This window comes from Sturnira hondurensis, unplaced genomic scaffold (genome assembly GCF_014824575.4).
Source record: "Sturnira hondurensis isolate 20B ecotype Veracruz unplaced genomic scaffold, ASM1482457v3 Scaffold0001074, whole genome shotgun sequence".
Taxonomy (NCBI): domain Eukaryota; kingdom Metazoa; phylum Chordata; class Mammalia; order Chiroptera; family Phyllostomidae; genus Sturnira; species Sturnira hondurensis.
The window spans coordinates 3,987,711-4,005,347 of record NW_028073705.1 but is presented as its reverse complement, the minus strand read 5'-3'; the positions used below and the strand labels follow the sequence as shown (position 1 = coordinate 4,005,347).

The following is a 17,637-nucleotide window of genomic DNA, read 5'->3' as shown; positions in this document are numbered from 1 at the left end:
TCACTTCCCAAACACAAGCTTTTATCATCTAAAAATTTCATTTTAGTAAACAAGCATATTCACTTTACTACTGAATTCAGTAACAATAGGATAATTGGAATGCTGTAAGTTTTGAAAGCCAACTGAAGCAAAGTAATTCAATGCTCAATGGGGCACTGTGCTTTGCAACAACTCAGAATGACTTTGAAAATGCTGTTTAGTTTTCAACAGCTATGCAATAAATCAAGAGAGAATGCATTATTCCCTTTCTTCAGAGGGAAATCATCTAAAAAGGAATTCACCCAAAAGGGAATTCACCCACAGGTTCAAAGTCACCTAATAAGTGAACAGCAGGTAGAAAGAGACAACAGGCAGGTTTAAAAGCCATCACTTAAAGCACCAGATTAAACATGCTCTTGTAGCAGGGGAAAAAGTCTTCACTTGTAATCAGAGTACAGGATTGGCCCCTACAAAACTTATTTAAGGCATCTCAACATGACAAAGTAAAGCCTGCATAATACAGAATTAAGAGAAATTTCACTTGCCAACCCAGTATGACACTTGGCAATATCACAAATACCTCACTCAACACATGCCTCCTTCTGACACTATTACCCCAAAACTACTCCTCTGACTACTCCACTGAATGGGACTGCAGTTTTTAGACCAAACCCAAAATACAAAAATGCAGGTAATAACTTCACCATATTTCTTACTTCTACTTATCAAGGTCTGTTTCCAACATATTGCTTAATTGTTCTTTCACACCACTGTAGCAGATATGCTGTTCTCTGCCCACATCCCCACTGCTCACCTCTGAGTTCACCTCATCTGCAATGGATACTTCTGGCCACACAACGACAGCTTCCAACTCAAGCATCTGTCTCTGTTGTTTGAGACTTGCTGAGAATTTGTGGTCCTGCCAGTGTTGGGACCATAGAAGCTGGTACAGTCTGTGCACAAGGCAGTCTGGAAGTACTGGCGATTTAAGACCTTCATAGTCATCCTTCAGCCAATCAGGGATAAGTGTTAGTGCACAAACACTCCAATTTTCCCATTCCATGCAAGGACAATTCCCATCCACTGAGGGCCCCAAGTGACTTGGAGTCCCAGTTGCCCATAGCAGCAACCCACTCAGCAATGCCCACTCCTTCTCTGTCTCACTTTCCTCACTGTGCTTCCTGAGATCTGCCACCGATGTTCTTGTTTCAGTGCCTGTTTTTAGGGGGACTATCTAAATCAGGTTGGCTGCATAAGAACAAGAATAAGAATAAGGATATCAGGGGGTTTTAGTGATTATTGTATTCCAGGCACTGTACCTAGCATTCATAATTAATTCTCACAACCTTACCAGATAACAACTCATTAAATGATATTATATACCGGATAAGTGAGACTTGGAGAGGTAAAGTAACTTGCAACAGATCACCCAGTAGGAAGAACTGGCATTAAATTCAAGATCTGTCTGATACAGAATAAGAATACCACCTTATTCAAATTTTCATTGCTTCCATCCTGGACTCCAGCAAAAATCTTTTATGGCACTTCCTGGAGTCACCATTCAATCCACAAACATTGATGCCATAAAGACCTTTTCAAAACATTTGATCTTGTCACTCTTCTGATTAATACCCTCATAACTTCCCGCTGTCTTTAAGACAAAGTCTGCCGTGCTGTCCATGACATCCCAGACCCTTCTTGTTCCAGCCTCTGCCTCCCTCCTCGGTCCTGCTGCTGCCCTTCCTCTCCCCAACTCCCTCACCCACACACACTTGGAATTTCAGCCAGAAAGATCTACTTGTGTTTCACCTCTCTATCCTATCCTTCTTCCTGGAATGGCATTCTATTGCCCCGCCCCCATCTCTCTCTACCCCACCCATTCTCTTCTTTGGCCCTTTCTTCTTTTTTTTCTTACTTTTATTTATTTATTTTTAGAGAGATAGAGGAAGGGAGGGAGAAAGGGAGGGAAACATCAATGTGTGGTTGCCTCTCACATGGCCCCCACTGGGGAACTTGGCCTGCAACCCAGGCATATGCCCTTACTGGGAATCGAACTGGTGACCCTGTGGTTCACAGCCCATCCTCAATCCACTGAACTACACCAGCTGGGGCTGGTCCTTTCTTCTTGTCCTTCAAAACTGTTGAAGAGTCACTTCACCCCCTCTCCCAGCCTCCAGCCAGACAGGGCACCTCTTGTGTGCTGCCTTAGTATTTACTAAACTGAGGATAGTTGTTCCTCCACTTATCCATCTCCTATACTGACCCATGAAATCAAGGACTGTTTGTGTCCTTCATCTCTCAATCCCTAGCACTTGGTAAACTAGATGGCACAAATAGGGGTTCAATAAAAGCACTTGCTGAATAGAATGGTTCACCGAGCCAAGTACAGAAGGTCATGGTTACACACCATAGCCAAGAGACTCTATCTACAACTCAAGATACCTCCCCACAGGTGGTCTGTGCTAAATATGCCTTCAAATCAAATATGACCAATAGATATCAGCATCTTATCCACCTCAGCTAGTCTAATGACTCCAGGAGTGCTTGGAGGACCATTAACCATGACCATGAAACAAGTCACCTTACCTATTGAAGGTAAAACCCTCATTGTCTTCTAGTTTCAATGCAACAGCATCATTTTAGACCCAATTTGAGATATCTCAGAAGTCTGTGGAAACCATATATCCAGAGGTTTGATGTGGCCTAGTCCAGTTTGGTATCTGAAGCTAAATAATTCAAATAATCCAAATAATTGCCCTAAATAATTCATACAATTATTAAATCTTCACTTGTCTTCTTTAAACACAACAAACCATTAAGTTGGTAAAAGCATCAAATTGTTTTCTATGCTAATTGTTGGATATTAGTCTCTCATCAAATTAGGACTTGTCTAGTTTACCAAATTTTCTTCATATCAATTCTAGGAAAGTCACTGTTGAGAAGTGAAGATTTGCTTCTAATGAATGTCACTAAACCATGAGAGAAAGAGCTGAGGTACTGGAGGTGCTAGGTGAATGGGTAGGAATGGAATCTTAATTTTATTCAGCTAGTGACTTTCAGCTCTCACTTAACCTCGTTGTGATTCATTCTGCTTATCTGCCAAAAGCCCTCAATCATTGGCCTCACTGGAGGTCTGAGAATGGACTAATGAAGATGCTTCAGTGCTGCAGGAATGCTAAGGACTGGTCAGCATCCTATGCTAAAGAAATTCAATGTCACCCCTTTGTCCTGGTGTTCCTCCCTGTGCGTGTGATGGGATAACTCCCAGGCTAGGACTATGTACAAAAGCTAGTAAAAATCACATTCTTCATAATTATCTAGATATTTTCAGGTACCCACATGGGACTCTTTATAAAATTTTAAGTATCTGTAAGTATCTTTATAAATCCTTCAGTCCCCTAATTAACTTTGGGTGATTGTCTGTAGTTACTAAGAAGTACATCTGAGATGGGGATTTTTCTGAAAATCACTTATTGAGAAAGTACTCTTAGAAGGGGAGAGAGGCCAGCAGGAGAGGTCAGGGGGTGAAAGCTCAACAAGATGGTGGCCTTAGTTTCAAACTGTTCCATCTGCACTCTGGAGCTCAAACTGGTCCTCTCTTGAGAAGGGATCAGCCTTTTGTTCCCCCATATCAGTCACTGGCCTCTGGAAAGAGGAAGGAGTTATGCTGCATGGGCCCTGATGTTAAGTTGAGGGCAGTTCTCTTGAGAAGGGCGCCATCATGAGGCTTCAGCAGCCAGGACTCACCGTAGCTAGAAAGGCATGCACTGGCCCCATGGGTGCTCGTGGGTGGGGCACCAACCGCATTCACTCTAGCTGTAGCTCTTAAATCAGAATCACCTGGAAGGCTTGTTAAACCACGGAGTGCTGGGCTGCAGCCCAGAAGTTTTGAAACAATGCATTTGGGGTAAGTTCCTATATTTTCATTTTTCACAAGTTCCCAAGTGATGCTAATGCTGCAGGTCCAAGGACCACCCATTGAGAACCCCTGCATGATGAAGAATGCGCAGTATTGAGCCAAGATGTATCTTCTGACCTGCTGTGATTCTGTCAGATTTTACCCAGAAGTATTTCAGCTGTAGAATATAGTCTGCCAGCAGTGTCTCCAGAAAGTTTAACTCTGTGCTTATCACAAACACAAAGAGCAGACATAAAACCCCAGAGTAGTAAAAAGTGAGTGTGAAGGTTAGAAATAAAAGGCAGGGCCCTGTCTCATCCACCAAGGCATTATCAGCACCATGCTCCCTGCTTCCAGCCTCCCCTCCTTTCCTCACTCTGCTAGCATAGAACACAGGTAAGAGGTTCAGGAGAATGCCAAAGGGGGCATGAAGAAGTCTGCTGGTAGCAGTTCCATGCTGCTCACAGAGGGCTAGCTCCCTCTGGAGTGCTATGCCCAGCTCCAAGTGGTATGCCTTCTGAGGAACATGAAAACCAACTAGGATATATCCAGACAGGGAGGATTAGGAAATGAGGCTGACGCAATGAAGTAATGTTTCCTGCAGGAGATTTAATAACCCATCTATAATGAGGCAAGATACTCAAAACTGAGGTGGGCTACCTCAAGAAGTGATAATTCCCTCTCACTGGGAACTTTCAAGCAAGGGCAAGACCATCAGCTGATAGAAAAGGCTGCTCCCTTGTCTCAAGAGAGGACCAGTTTGAGCAAGGAGGTCTCAGCTAGGCGTTGAACCAGGCAACTTTTGACTTTCTTCCCAAGCCTATTAGTTAATGACTTTATGCAAATTTTTGGCATGCTCTTTGTTCCACCCTGCTGGTATTCTTAGGACTTGTCCTGTTCTACCTGATTGTCAAATAATAGAAAGTTTAGCACTCTAGCTTTTATTCCAGTTGGCTTGTAAGAGCACCTCAACTCCACCCAGTTTTCTGAGAAGAGCCATCATAATTCCTGCTTTCCTGGTTGGATGCTTAGCTGATCTCATAGACTAGGTCTATTATTTTCTTCTTTTGTGGTATAAAGCCCAACTCTTGTCCCTGTAAAAAATTGCCTTTGAAACTGCTCATAGTAATAGCCCTCTGAGAGCAGATAATGATAAGTGGTCCCATCTTACAGAGAGGGAAACTGAGAGCAAAAGATTATTAGAAGCAGGTGATTTTTATGAGCTTTCTTTCCCTAATCCTACCACCTCATTCCTTTCTGTAAAACTTGTTGAATAGAGATATTTATTAAGCGTAAGTCTTGATACTTAAGTTCACTTAAAATCATTTAAGAATTGAGTCCCTGGGGCTGTGTTTTGGCCGACCTCCTGAATTCATTCATCCCAGACCCACGTTCTAGAATACAAAGGTGCTGTGATTCGTTTCTGATGTTCAGCTTCACTAATCAGAGAAGCCCATTGCTTTTACCATGAACTGAGTGATATAACAGAAATTCCTAGGATGAAGGCATTAGTTTCAGATGCAGCTAAAAAATTATCAATATGATTTACTGTAACAGTAGAGATGTAAGGGGAAAAAGAAGAGCAAGACTGGGTTGTTTTGCTGTTTCTTACTCCTGACTGTGGGCACAAACTGACAATTTGCTTGACCATGTGGACATCGCTCATACAACCAGCCAGACAAGGAGGACTGAATGGGCCTTGGCACTGCACAATCAGTTCATAACTATACCATTGAAATTCCCATGAATACAACTAGGTCTGGTAAATTATAGTTTCCAAAACTCCTCTCAAAGAGAGTCCTGCATGTGATTGGTGTGTTAGGATGGGAGAATCTGGGGTTGGGTAGAGGTGATCAGCTGCTAAACTGCCTTCTACGAGCATCGTCCATTAATCGCCTTGCTTTTTGGTTGCTATTTGGAGCCAGTGAGTTTGGAGAGAGCTGAACTGTTGGGAGGAGAAGAGTGTGATTACCCTTTTCTGCCCTTTTCTCAGCACCATTCTTCAAAATAAATGTGAAATCAACATTTAAAGGACTTAGGGTTAGGAGACTTAAATCTTTTTGCAGTGTTTTACTTCTTTTATTTAAATAGATCTACAATGATTATGACAAACATTAATTTTCATCATTCTGATTGGTGGGGCCCTTGAGTGTTTGTTATTTTTATAGTTTTTTAACAACAATGAAGGAATACAGGTTTGAAGGACCACTCTATTAGCACAGCCAAGGCTCCCATAGGTCTTTATCACACAGTGTGGTCACTGTTCCACCTGCCCTCATCTGCACTTCTTATCCCCAACTGAACACTGCTCTGGGCAAGTTAAAGATCAATGTAGCAGTTGTGACCATAATTACAGACCTAAATATATGAACATATGGATTTCCTGGTCATAGAGGAGCCTGTGAGGGTCTTGGATATATGGATAATGCCTCTAGCAGCCTATCTCTCCTCCAAGAACCACCTCTGAATCAGCAACATCATTCGCAGCTAGCAGTTATGAAAGGCATGTAGGAGGACAACCAGGGCAGTACTTATGCTACAATGGGCTTGAGAGTAGCCCAGGATCTGTGAGGGCTCAGAGTTCAATATGAGCCATCCCCAACACCTCTTTATGAATACTGGTTTAATGGTGTTCACACCAGTCTCATATGACCACAACCCTCTGAATACACATGATCTCTTCTTTTATCTTGGAGAACCTTATCCTTTTAAGCACCAAACATCTAGAGAAGAGGTAGAAAAAGGAAAATTTAGATTGTGGGTTTGGTAAACCAGAGAGGAGCCTGGCTGTTGATCTAAATGTAAGGGATTCTGGATGGGCTTGAAATGATTCTTGGAGGGTATAAGGTTAAAGATGTGGTTCTCCAAGTATGCTCGTTAGACCTCTAGGGGTCACCTAGAATCATTCAGAAGGTCCAAAAAGGAAAAAAAACCATTTTTCATAATAATACAAAGATGTTATTTCCCTTTTTCATTTTGTTTACAATTGCTCTGTTGATACAAAAGAAATGGCTGGTCCAAATATGATACTTTAGCATAAATCAAGACAGGGGCACCAAAGTACTAATCACTGTATTTCTTGCACTTGCAGAAAAAAATGTCCTCAAGAATGATCTTGAAGAAGCAGTCACAATTATTACCTTTGTTAAACACTGCTCACTGACTACATGTTTTTTTAATATTCTATGGGGCAAAATGGGAAGTACTTACAGAATAATTTTGCTTCAAAAAGAAGTACAATGGTTGTCTCAAGGAAAAGTACAAGTATGATTGAGTTGCAAGTTGAACAAGCTGCTTTTTCCTGGAATACAATTCTAACCTGAAAGAATTTTGGGCAAACAAACCATGGTTATTCGGACTTGGATATTTGGCAGACCTCTCAAAAATGAACAAAGTAATTTGTCACTTTGATCAACAATGCTTATTTCAACAATAAAATTTAAATTTTCAAGCTAAAATTACAATTTTGGAAAACCTGTGAGCTTGACAGCTATCTAGTACTTAAAGACCTTTTAAAATGAGGCCAGAGGTGATATTAACAAATATCAATGTTTCAAAATTTAGATGATCTGCATAACTCAGTGAATCAATAATTTCCAAGTGGTCAATGGCATTGGTATGATTTCAGATTTCATACTGCAAGAAACAACAACTTGTAGAGTTTTGGTGTAATATCAAAGAGAACCACAATTACATAAAAAAAAGGCTAGTAAAATACTCTTTCCTTTTCCAATTACATAGTTGTGTGGTACCAAATTTTACTCATATACTTCAACCAAAATAACACATTACAATAGTATGAAACAGGAGCAATCACGAAAATCCAGACATTAAGAAACTTGCAAAAATATAAAACAATGAGCCTTTCTATAAATTTTTGTTTTGAAAGGATAGTTCTTTTTTATAATTATGTTGTTTTATTATACATATTAATTTTACTGTTTTTAATTTTTATTATTGTTATTTTAAATTAAGTAGTTTTTTAATTTCTTAGTTTTAATTTTTATACAGTAAATTGATTTAGGTATAACCTATATTTTAAAAAGTTCTTTGGGGCCCTGGCTGGTGTAGCTCAGTGGATTGAGCACAGGCCTGTGAAGCAAAGGGTTGCTGGTTCGATTCCCAGTCAGGGCACATGCCTGGGTTGCAGGCCAGGTCCCCAGTAGGGGACACATGAGAGGCAACCACACATTGATGTTTCTCTTCCACTCTTTCTCCTTCCTGTCCCCTCTCTCTAAAAAAAATAAAATAAAATATTTTTTTTAAAAAGGCAAAAAAAAGCTCTTTGGGGTTCTTAATAAGTTTTAAAAGTGTAGCCATGGCTGGTGTAGCTCAGTGGATTGAGTGCCGGCCTGCAAACCAAAGGGTTGCCAATTTGATTCCCAGTCAGGGCACATGCCTGGATTTCAGGCCAGGTCCCCAGTAGGGGGTGCATGAGAGACAACCACACATTGATGTTTCTCTCCCTCTCTCTCCCCTTTCTCCTCTCTCTAAAAATGAATAAATAAAATCTTTAAGTGTAAAAAGGTCCTGATACCACAAAATTTGAGAACAACTGAATTAGAGCCTTACATAAAGATTGAACTCAATCTTTTATATAATCTAAATATCAAATGTCCATCTTATAAAAAGTAGTCCATTACAATATTAATAGCCTGTATACATTTACTCTGTTCAGGTACTGTCACAGTGATCATTTAATCTGCATAACACCTCTGGGAAATAACTACCACTGTGGAGGAAAACAACACACAAAGAGGTTGAATAACCTGCCCAAAGTTAAACACTCATAAATGGTAGAAATGGACTTGATACCAGTAGTTTTACCCCAGAATCTGAGATCCTGGTCTCTGTATTATACTGACAGTACATGTTGGTGTTGATGTTAGTAATGGTTGTAAATTAGATTCTGTAGTTTTGGGTTACTCACTGTAATTATTTCCCTCTTATTACCCCCAAGCCATTTATAAGGTCTTATTTAATATTCCAAATTAGCCTAAAATGTACTATGGGATATTAAGAGACCAGCTTAAAGGGATGGTGTTAATGGAGAAAGCAGTAGCCCCTCCCATTTCTGTGGAAGAAGCAGTATAAATTCACCAGGAGCTCAAAATAATTAGCTGAAAAGTCGAGTAACTCCTCCTCAAGCAGAGATCTTCCCCTCTATAGTCAGCCTTAGAGGATTCATATTACATTTGTCACATAAAATGCTAGTTTTCCTATACATGGACCTCAGCCCTCAAAGAAATGGCAATCTAATTGAAGGGGATAGAACAAAAATACATGAAATAACAGCCAGAACATATGACAGTAACTAGCCAAGTGCTAAATTAATATGAAACTAGATTGAATTTTTTAAAGAAAACTTTAGATGATTTTGAAAATACTTTAGGTTCTACAATGCCTCTAGTTACTACTGAAGAACAGTAATTATTATTGAACATCTGATGTCACTGAATTCTGAGTTAAATTTTTTTACATCTTGATTTGACAAGCTTTCTTCCTTTACTGGTGATTCTATGTTCGGTTTTCAGTTCTTCCCGACACTCACAATGGAGTGATTTTTTTTTTTCAGGATAAGTTTCACTGTGTTGTCTTCAGCCACTATTCCAGTACCAAGGGACGCTTGTTCTGTGCATCCTGGAAGGCTGTTGAGAACTTGCGTTGCAATACACAGTACTCCCTTTATGGGCGATGGCTGTCCAGTACTAGTACTGGTCTTCTCTGAGCTACTGGACTGTTTTTCTTTCATGCACATGTGGATTCTATGTCTGACCAGGTTTCTTTTTTGTTTTGATGTATAGGTGTGTAGACAGAGTCAAGTTTGTGGTTAGACCCATCTGGGTGACCTTTTGGTATACAATTCTGTTTTGACCTCACTCTTAGTTCCTTTCTGTTATTTGCTTTCTTCTTAGTTCTTAATAGTAATTGTACTATCTTATATTCTAGTTATTCTTCAAAACTATTTTAAACCTTTACAGAAATAAGGTGGATTATAAATATCTGTTCTGTTCTGGCACCAAGTAGCAATATGGCCTTGAGCAAGTCCTTCAACTCTCTGTACTTCTTATCCATAAAATGCTCCCCCCAGGGTGTCTTCCAACCCAGCTTATGATTCTTAGTAGCAGATAGTGGAGAATTAGGGACAGCAGAGTGTTTTAGGGCATGCTTTACAACCTAAAAATGTATGTGTTGGGGTTCTTCTTTGATGTCACCAATCAATAGTCTCTAGAAATAAGTACAAGAAGTAGAAGGTGTGTCACTGTCATAACGATTCCCTCTTGCTCTTACCTGTGTGGCAAGGACATTTTTCACAACTTGTTGAGCCTCTGCTTTGCCCAAGGCAAGATGCTAGGAGGAGAGATGGAGAATAAAATACAACAAGCCTTTGAATAATATTGTTTTTTCATAACATTGATAAGAAAAAAATCAGTTCCAGGCTTGGGCAACTGTCTGGAGTTTGCATGTTCTCCCCATGTCTGTGTGAAGTTTGTTCCAGACACTCTGATTTCCTTCTGCATCCCAAAGATGTGCATTTGAGGCAAATGGGTGTGTCTACATTGTCCTAGTCTGGGTGAGTGTGAAGGTGGGTGTGAGTGTGCCCTATGAGGGTATCCTCTCCAGGGTGGGTGCCCATCTTGTACCCTGAGCCGTCAGGATAGACTCCCACCACCCATGATCCTGAATTGGAATAAGCAGGCTGGAAAATAATGATCTGACTTGTTTTTAATAATCTTTCTTAAATGTATATATAGCTCACACTTTTCAATATTTAATATTAGAAGTGTTTTAGATATTTATTTCAAATTTTGGAAATGTTTTTTTGACCAGAAATTTATTATAGGAACTCAACTCTTGTTTATAGCAATTAGCTTATGGAAAATTGGTTTTATCATATGTTATTTTGCTAAAGTTGCTGTTTCCAAGAACCTAGCAACAACAACCTTAAGTGAGGACTTACTATAGATTAAAATGTGATCCTTGCCCTTGAGAAGCTTAACAAGCAAGGAGATAAACTCTTAGAAAGAGGAGACAATGGGAAGGAGAGGTAAATAGGAGATGTGCTAAGTGAGGGCTGGTTAAAGGGCCAGTGCTCCTTTACCTGCTGGCGACTCAAGCCCAGCCAGTTCTGACCAGAGGAGAGCCCAGGGCCTGGGAGGGGAGCCTCTCTGTGGCAGCCGCAGGAGAGGTGCCCTGAGGGGGAGGCAGCTCGCAGTGCGGCAGGTGCCAGGGCTCCATTCATGTGGATCCATAATAATAATAACTTCACCCGTGAGTTAACTTGTCTTTCCAGCTCTGCCAGCTTTATGTGCCAGATGGCACTTGCCTCCCACATCTGATTTACTGCAGGGCAGACCAGCTGTGCTTCAGCCTGTGGCAGGCCCACATCTGGCAGCCAGCTGGTAAAATCTTTCCACATGATACTTGTGCCCTCATATCATATTCCCCAGAGCAATTCTCTATCTGTCAAGGCTTTTTTATGTTTTTCTCTTCTTGTCTTATTTCTAGAACTGTTGAATATCTGTAGGCAACAGATCTGCTTAAGCACCTTTGTGTCAGAGAATAGGCTCCTACTGTGGTAAGTAAACGCCACTAGCATATTCTGTAGTAAAAATACTCACAGATAAAGTAAAGAGGCAGACATGGTTGACTGCATACTCAAGAGCCATCCCCTCCCCCCTTATTCTTGTGTTTGCACAACTCCAGTTTTATTTTGGGGGGAAAGTTGCTCCAGGGAGAACTTCAGCCCCCAGCTCCAGAGGAGGTGAACTAATTGTTTCAAGGTGACCTCACTTCTCTTTCTAGGATGAGGAGTATGAGGGTGACCCAGGACCAGCCAGTGATATGTGAGTGAAAGTCTTCTGGGAGACTTCTGGAAATAATTTTACTATCAGATACATAAATAGATAGGTAGGTAGGTAGATAGGTAGATAGGTGGATAGATAGATAGATAGATATGAATGAATGATAGATAATTCAAGAGAAAAACACATGCACACACAAAGTGCCTCAGTGTTCACAGTTGCTTCACTCATAATAGGCAAAACTTGAAACAACAAAAATGTTTGCCAGCAGGTAAATAGCTAAACAAATTGCGGTCTACTCAAACAATGGAATATTAATCATCAGTGAAAATGGATGAACTGTACTGATACATGCAGCAACATTGATGAGTATCAACACCATCATGCAGCGCCAGCATCTATACTGTATGTTCCACTTCTCTGAAGGCCTAGAAACAATTGATTTAATCTACAGTGATAGAAAGCAGATCAGTGATTGCTGGGGGTTGGTGGGAAGGGGATCAAAGGAACTTTTGGGGGTGGTGACAGTGTTCTGAATCTTGATTGTGGTGATAATTATACAGATGTACACATTTGTCAAAACTCTTCTAACCATACACTCGAAATAGGTGTATTTTAGAGTATGAAATTATATCTCAATAAACTTGAATTTCTTAAAAATATGAATTAGTGAGAAAGCCTGTACCTCCTTCCTTCCATGAACATTGTGGTGTAGGGATGTATGTTTGGAGCTAAGGTGACCATTTTGCAATCACAGCTCCCAGACTGTGTGCTGAGGCCCCTGGAGTGCCACAGTAAACTCACAGAGGCCTCATGGGTTAAATTTTCAAGGAAAAGTTTTAGAAAATGATACCTGGCCAAGCCAGTGTGGCTTAGTTTGTTGGAGCTTTGTTCCATAATAAAAGGTTGTGGAGTCAATTTCCAGTCAAGGCACATGCCTAGATTGTGGTTGGAACCTCAGTCCAGGTGCATATAGGAGGCAGCCAATCGATGTTTCTCTCCCTTCCTCTCTCCCATTCTGTCTCTCTAAAAGCAATAAAAAAGTCTTCAGATGAGAATTAAAGAACAATACAGTAATACCCAAAATCTGTCCAACATCATGCCAACTGCTGGATTTAAGTATTTCAGTTTCCATATTAGGTCTCACTGCACTCCTTTGGATGACATCATCTCTTTATGAAGCTAAGTTTTTGGCAGTTGCTGTGATTTTAAAAAAGCATCGTGTGAAAAGCAATATGAAATAGGAATTGAGGGCAGTATAAGGTCTGAGAAGTCATGCATTGCACATCAGAGGCACCCATTCCATTTGTAACTATAGTTATTGACCAATCAAAAAAATGATTTTTCTTTCAATGTGTGTGTTCTTTTTTTTTCAAATGTTAGGACATAAATACTTATTAAATTCTTTGGGTGTGACTAACCTACTGTAAATAGAAATGTTGCAGATTTCTTTTGGCCTAGTGGTGTCAGGCACAAAAATTATGAACCACTAAGGGCACTGTGAACTGAGAAAGTTTAGGAACGTAGGCAGCAAAGTTAAGAATGACAGGCTGATACACTGAGGAACCACTACACACAGAGAGAAAGAGCTGGAGCCCATGGTGATATTCCTGACTGCTGCCCATACATGCTTTGGAGGACCTGCCTCCAGACATTTTAATTATGTGAAATACTTAAATGTCTTTATTGTCCAAGCCCTTATTGTAAGAAAGAAGTCAAAGCAAAAATTGAAAGAAGAATCTACATATTTCACCACTGACTGTCCTCCTTAGAAGTGAGGCATGTATCCTTCAAGTTCCTGTTCTATGCATTTGTATGCAAATAGTTGTAGCTTATATCTGTTGATAACATAAATGTAGCACTTTTATAACTTGATTTTTTTTGCTTATGGCTTAGAGAATTTTTGAAACTGCTGCTGTGTATTGCATTTTGTGAATATACCATTCCACTACTGACAGATATTCAGAGGGTATCCAATTTTTAAGATAAGCATCATTGCGATAAATTGCTTTGTAAATGTCTCTTATGCAATGCCAGTATTTCTGTAGCATAGATGCTTGAAGTGATGATTCAAAAGATGTGCAAATTTTACATTTTGAAAGATAACCGTCAACTGTGGCAATGCATTCTTCCATCAATAGCGAAAGTACCAGTTTTCCTCACCCTCCTTAGAGAAGTCCTGGTTGTTAACTTCCCGGATGATGAAGGTGAGCTCTACCTCCTTCTAAAGCTAGATTCAGAGATGGGAAAAGTCCCAGTCCTAGGCTAACAAAACAGAAAAGGAAATCTGTCTGGAGAAACTTCTGGAAAGATTTTCTCACTTCTAAAATGGCCACAAGAAAAGATTTCCTCTTCCTTTGGACCTTATCAAGACTGGATGTGGAACCTGGAACCACCTCAACCCTTTCATCACTATAAGAGAAAAACCTTAGGATAAAGTTTGGCAGACCAAAGAGAGAGGAAGCATCAGCATCACCAATGTCACTACAAGCCTCTGAAGGTACCACACCTGGAACTGCTGTACCCCTTGACTTTGGGTTATGTCAGATAACAAATTCACTAATTCCTCAAGGCAGTTTAAGTCATGTCTTGAGGCTACTTGCAGCCAAAAGCTTCCACGTGCCATTATTGAATGATTTCCATGTGTCAAACTTTTTGTCCAACTTATTATGGGTAAAACTTGACACCACATCTTTATTTTAACTAGCACTTCCCTTTTATTAATAATGTTGAGTATTTTCTTAATCCTCACCTGAAGATATGTTTATTGATTTTAGAGAGGAAGAAGGAGAGAGAAAGAAAGATTGATGTGAGAGAGAAACATCAATTGGCCCCCCACCCCATTAGCGCCCTGATCACAAAAGCAAACCTGCAACCTAGGTACGTGCCCTGACTGGGAATGGAACCCCTAACCTCTTGGTGTACGGGATGATGCTCCAACCAACTGAGCCACCTGCCCAGGGCAATAATGTTAAGTAGTTGTTACATACATAGTGACCTTTTGTATTTCTTCTATTGTGAATTGCCTATTTATATCCCTTGTCCATTTTTCTATGTCCTTGTATGTTGATTTATGACTTCTCTAAGTATTACACACATTAATCTTTTGTGTATCTATATCTTTCAAACATTGCCTCCTATAGAATAGTTTTAGTTTTGCTTGTTTTGGTTCTTGAGTCAGATCCATCATTGTTTTCTGTTCTGATTTTATGGCCTGTGTCTTATGTAAGAATGCCCCCATTTCAACCTGAGAATAAAAGTATCCTATACCCTCTTTCAAGATTTTATAGTTAGATTTTATGATTAGCTTTTTAATACGTCACTAATTTACTTTTCTGATAGTGTAAGATTGAAATCTAGCTTTATTTTTCAAAACGAATAGATAATTTTCTGAACACCTTCTTGAGAACCACTTCTCCACTAACTGAAATGCCATCTCTATCATAAGCAAAGTCCCATAAATTGACTCATCTGTTCTTGGATCCTGTATTTTGTACTAGTAACTTATTTTTCAGCTTTGTGCCAATACTACACTGTTTTAATTACTAAACTTTGGCCCTGGCTGGTGGGGTTCAGTGAATTGAGCACCAGCCTGCAAACCAAAGGTCCGCTGGTTTGATTCCCAGTTGGCACACGTGCCTGGATTGTGGGCCAGGTCCCCGGCACAAGGGGCAAGAGAGGCATCCCCACATTGATGTTTCCTTCCCTGTCTTTCTCCCCCTGCTCCCTTCTCTCTAAAAATAAACAAAAAACCAAATAAATAAATAAATGTAAATTTCATAGCATATTTAGATATTGAATAGGGCAAGTATTTCCTTTTTAACTTCATAAAGTATTTCTTAGTTGTTTTCATAGATTCCCACCCCCACATATTAATTTTAGAAGAAGTTTATCAAACTCTTGGATTTGTATTTGAACTGCCCTGAATTTGTAGGCTGATTTAGAAATAATTGTCTTCTTTACCAATATTGAGTTACTTCATTTAGGAAGTGTATTTTTTGTTTTATTCAGATTTTGTTTTGTTTCTTTTTATTTGTATGTTTTGCTCTGTAATTTTTATAGTATTAGTTTATAGTACTAATACTTGCCCATTTGTGATGTTTATTATGTAAGGATTCTTGGTGTTTTGTAGGTTTTTTGTGGTTGGATCTTTTATCCTTTCCAATCTCTCTCTACTCAGTTATTGCTAGTATGTAAAAAGGCTATTAATTTGTGCAGGTTAATATTGTAACTAGTCACCTCATTGACCTTTTCTATCAGTTCAGTTCATTTGTTTTCACTTCCTAGCTAGAAAGACATATAAAATATTGTCATTGACTTATTTTAATGCATTCGACCTTGAATCTTTTATCTGACACTAATTTTGCTGTATTTGCCCTTTCTGTCGGCCTTTTCCTGGGAAATACTTTCCCATACCTTTATTTTCAGCCTTAGTGTGTGTGCATGTAGCATGTGTGCATTGTTTAATTTAGATCCAATTTTTAAACGGGATTTCTTAAAAAATCAAATCTTGGACTATCTATCAATTTATTCCTTCAACAAATACTTTTTGAAGGACTCAGAAGTGACCTAAACCCACAAGGATCCAGTCTTCGTGGCAAACACATTACAGCAGCATTTCACCTGCTCACACACTACTGCGGTCCCTCTTATGTCTGGATTTAGTCTTGTCAGCTTGTTTTGTGCTTTCTCTCTCTTTTTTAAAGGATTTTATGTATTTATATATGTATGTATGTATGTATATATATATTTTTTAGAGAAAGGGAAGGAAGGGAGAAAGAGGGTGAGAAACATTGACATGAGAAACATCAATTGGCTGCCTCTAGTATGCTCCCCAGTACCAAACCTGCAACCCAGGCAAGTGCTCTGACTGGGAATTGAACCAGAGACTTTTGCTTCACCCAGCCAGCTGAGCTTCACTGGACAAGGCATGCTCCCTTTTCATGCATCTTGTTATTGATTTTTTCCTACTTGCTTTTTATCTAATTGAGATTCTTTTTCCTCTTTAATGGTCTGGAAATTACAATTTTTATTTCTGTTTTTCTAGTGGTGGCCATTAAATTTTGACAATTAAATTTTTCTATTAGTGTCTAGATACAGTATCTCTAGCTTCTACTGAAAAATATGTGACACTTAGTACACTAACAGCGTCTCCCTCCCATGACACAGTTACTCAGAATTTTAGTTCCAGGCTATTGTGGATACTTTGCTTGTTTGGAGGTTCTAGCAGGGGAGTGCACCTACTCATATACCCTTGACCGAAGACCGGTCCTCTCCTCTAGTTGGGAAGGTCGTCCTCTTCGACTGAGCGCGCAGCTTCGGGAGGGATGCACATGGATCGGTGAGGGAGGAAGGGGACACCCACCTAGCCAGCCAGATCAGCCGAATCAACCCTGGCGATCAATGGGGTGACAGATGTCGCAGCCAGATCCCCCTCACATCCCAATTGTGGATATTTTGTATCATGCATCAGTATTTATTCAGGTTAATTATAATCTTTACTGATGACGTTGCACAATATTATTTTCCTCATTACATGTTCTCCTTCTTGAATCCATTTTGTCTTTTTGCCACAATACATTCCTGAGGAATTCTTTCAGAGAAATTCTATAAATGGAAAACCTCCCAAGTCATTACATATCCTCAAATGAATATAAAATTCTAGGTTCAAAATTATTTTTCTTCAGAACTTTGAAGATTCCTCTGCCTTGTCTTCTAACATCTGTGTAGCATTAAGAAGTCTGATTCCATGCTAATTTTCATTCCTTTGCAGGTACATTTGATGAAAAAGCAAGGTAGCTTCAGCCAGTAGGAAATGTACCACCTCATACCTAGGAAGTTAGAGGTGGAGCTGGCCTCGGCATGGTTTGAATCCCGTGGTCCAAACAGTGACATCAGGATTCTTGTCCAACTTGATGGCTTTTTTGTCTGTTTCTATAACTTAGGCTTAGTCTA

General features: G+C 39.7%; 1 long non-coding RNA gene across 1 annotated transcript; it reads right to left on the bottom strand.

The window, feature by feature from the left end:
- Positions 1-8,083: 8,083 nt before the first annotated feature.
- On the bottom strand, positions 8,084-17,121 carry LOC118997066 (uncharacterized). Its single transcript, XR_005068600.1, has 3 exons — positions 16,942-17,121; positions 15,212-15,215; positions 8,084-8,094 (listed from the first exon to the last, which is right to left on the bottom strand). It is a non-coding gene; the product is annotated as an uncharacterized LOC118997066 (long non-coding RNA).
- Positions 17,122-17,637: the final 516 nt, after the last annotated feature.